Here is a 3187-nt window from a genome sequence, read left to right on the forward strand (position 1 = left end):
TCGTTGACAGGGCCGGCGCCTGCTACTCTGGCGGCGTCTAGTGCTGGGTTTTCCTTGACACGCTTCCCAGTGGGCCCCTCCCTCCCCGCCTTCACTCTACTGTAAACGTAAATGTACGTGTGCGGCAGAGGAGGAAAAAGGGGAGAGAGAAAAAAAGCATTTTATGTGTCTTCTAACCAAAGTCGGGCTCTTACCAGCCCTATCAAACCCCCCATACATTACGTCCTCCTATGATGGAGTGATAGACGGCCGACAGGCCTTAATAAAAACATATACAACTCTTAACGGTGGATCACTTGGCTCGTGGGTCGATGAAGACCGCAGCTAACTGCGTGTCGGTATGTGAATCGCAAGAATACCAGATACATCGACAAGTCGAACGCACATTGCGGCGGCAGTCCTGATATGTGTACTGTCGCCACTCCTGCGCGAGGGTCGGAATAACATCCATCGGGCGAGTAGCTGTTGCGGCCTCCATATTCTGCTCTTTGGCAGGCTCAACGATGCGCTTTGGCCTGCTCTGGGGAACGACGCCCGCCACTGCCCCCCGAATGAGAAGGCAGGAGGCAAACCGGGAGTCCCCCTAATATTTGACAAACGAGCCCCTAGCACACCTCATCATGCTGTGAAAGAAAGACGCTTTTCGTCCTATTTCTGCAACAGAGGCCTGCCGCCCTTTGAGTGAGAAAACACTCGACGTCTGCTGCGGATCCGATTGTCCCACAGACGTGCAGCAAGCAAAGCCGCCAGTTTCCACCCCTCCGTGGACTGGATGGCACAACACAAGGGTATGGCTAGAGGACCGGGTCGGAAGCGACATGCCATGCGTCGCCGTCCAGAGGTAGTAGTGTGCCAGGGAAATTGAACGCTTGAGGAACCTCCCGCCTATCACACACACTCTCTACGGACCGACTCAACCGGATTTCATTTACTTTGGCCTAGCAGAATTCGAGAGAGAGAAGAAATGGTGCCAATAACGCTCATGAACGAGTAAATTACACCAGTACACAGGTGCATGTATGAGAGAGAGGCGTGTGCGCACAGAAGTAGTGCTATACTACTACTGTTGTTATTATTATTATTGTTATAATTTCGTTGGCATGTGTGCACCCTAGTGGTAGCCGCTGCCACAGTTGTGGGGCCTATAAGCAACGCTTGCTGAAACCGAAGTGACGGCGTGTCTGGCGCAAGCCGTCAGACGGCCAAATTCGGATTTTCAGTGCGTTGGCTGGGGGACAGTAACAGCCGTGGCATCATCAGCAGCAGCCGCTGTGTTTGTTGCTGGTGTGGTGCGAGGGAGCGACCGCCTGTCGTCATGACGGAGGAGGTGCTGCTCCCGTGCTGTGCTTTGCCCCTCAGCAAAAGGCGTAGCCAGAGTGCTCGCCGACGGGTGGCGTCCTTGATTGATCAAATCAAAATGTGTGTGACTGTGTGTGTGTGTTTTTGCGCCGAGACCGCCCCTCGAGCGATGATCGATGATCAAATAAAATTTTAAACCACCAGCGCACGAAAAAAAAAACCCACCGTCGACCTCGTGTCGGGAGAGACCTACCCGCCAAATTTAAGCATATTAATAAGCGGAGGAAAAGAAACCAACAGGGATTCCCTTAGTAAGGGCGACTGAACGGGGAAGAGCCCAGCGCATAACCTCGTGTCTTAACCGGCACGAGGGGTGTTGCGTTTCGGAGGGTCCGGCACGCCGTCCCATACCGCCTAAGTCAAGCTTGAAAGCGGCCACTACCCATGGAGGGTGACAGGCCCGTGTGGCGGCGCCCGCGAGGGCATAGATGGGGCGGTCGGAAAGGGCCTCTCTGTAGAGTCGGGTTGCTTAATAATGCAGCCCAAAGCAGGTGGTAAACTCCATCTAAGGCTAAATATGACCACGAGACCGATAGAGGACAAGTACCGTGAGGGAAAGTTGAAAAGAACTTTGAAGAGAGAGTTCAAGAGTACGTGAAACCGTTAAGAGCCAAACGGGTGGAACCTCGAAGGTCGAACTGGGGGATTCAGCTCGTCGGCTGTCGGCTGGGTGGGGACGTAACAAAGCGACCCAGGAATACTTGGGCGTGCCTCCACCCACGCCGGCGTCGGCGGGCGTATTTCGCCTCACAGTAGGTCGCCGCGACCCGTTGCTTTTGGGGACGTCGAAGGCCCGGACGGATTGGTACCCTACCGGCTGGGGATGCGGCTTCGGCTTCTCCTCTTGTCCGGTGGGCGAAACCGCCGGTGTCCTGGCTGCCCTGCGACGGTCGTAGAGACGAGCCCCTCCCATTCGTGGGGGGCGGCTCTCGCGGCGTGCAAAAGGTCGGTGATCCACCCGACCCGTCTTGAAACACGGACCAAGGAGTCTAACATGTGTGCGAGTCAGTGGGCGCACTAAACCCAGAGGCGTAATGAAAGTGACACGGGTTCGGCTGTCGCCTCGTGTGGCAGCCGGACTCAGGGCCGATCCCTCACCGGTTGCCCTCGCCTCTCTCCCGCGTCTCGGTAAGCCGGGTGAGCTATTTTCCCCGGCCGCTGCTGCGGGGCTCGGGGGGAGGCGGGGTGCGATGGTGTCCGTAAAAAAGAGCCTGCTGTTGCAGGGGGGCGCAGGCCCGGGACTTGCCAGGACGCCGCGAGACTGTCACTTTGCTGTGAGGCTCCAGGGTCGATCAGCGGGTCATGCGTGCAGTCGGCAAGTACCATGAGCAGACATGTTGGGACCCGAAAGATGGTGAACTATGCCTGGCCAGGATGAAGCCAGAGGAAACTCTGGTGGAGGTCCGTAGCGATTCTGACGTGCAAATCGATCGTCGGAGCTGGGTATAGGGGCGAAAGACTAATCGAACCATCTAGTAGCTGGTTCCCTCCGAAGTTTCCCTCAGGATAGCTGGAACTCGTGGGATGAATTTCATCCGGTAAAGCGAATGATTAGAGGCCTTGGGGACGAAACGTCCTCAACCTATTCTCAAACTTTAAATGGGTGAGATGCCGAGCTTGCTTGAACGCTGAAGCTTCGGCGACTAATCTGAGTATCTAGTGGGCCATTTTTGGTAAGCAGAACTGGCGCTGTGGGATGAACCAAACGTCGAGTTAAGGGGCCTAAATGAATGCTCATTCAGATCCCATCGAAAGGCGTTGGTTGCTATAGACAGCAGGACGGTGGCCATGGAAGTCGGAATCCGCTAAGGAGTGTGTAACAACTCAC

The 3187-nt window shown here is 55.7% G+C and overlaps 2 non-coding genes across 2 annotated transcripts in view; both read left to right on the forward strand.

The window, feature by feature from the left end:
• Window positions 1–276: 276 nt before the first annotated feature.
• LOC138362587 (5.8S ribosomal RNA) lies at window positions 277–438 on the forward strand. The gene has a single exon (XR_011227796.1). It is a non-coding gene; the product is annotated as a 5.8S ribosomal RNA (ribosomal RNA).
• A 1089-nt stretch (window positions 439–1527) lies between these two features.
• Window positions 1528–3187, forward strand: part of LOC138362588 (large subunit ribosomal RNA) — a 4357-nt gene continuing 2697 nt past the window's right edge. Inside the window, exon 1 of the ribosomal RNA XR_011227797.1 lies at window positions 1528–3187. This exon is cut by the window's right edge and continues 2697 nt beyond it. This is a non-coding gene — a ribosomal RNA (large subunit ribosomal RNA).

The sequence above is a fragment of the Procambarus clarkii genome, unplaced genomic scaffold (assembly GCF_040958095.1).
Source record: "Procambarus clarkii isolate CNS0578487 unplaced genomic scaffold, FALCON_Pclarkii_2.0 HiC_scaffold_2054, whole genome shotgun sequence".
In the NCBI taxonomy this organism is placed as follows: Eukaryota; Metazoa; Arthropoda; class Malacostraca; order Decapoda; family Cambaridae; genus Procambarus; species Procambarus clarkii.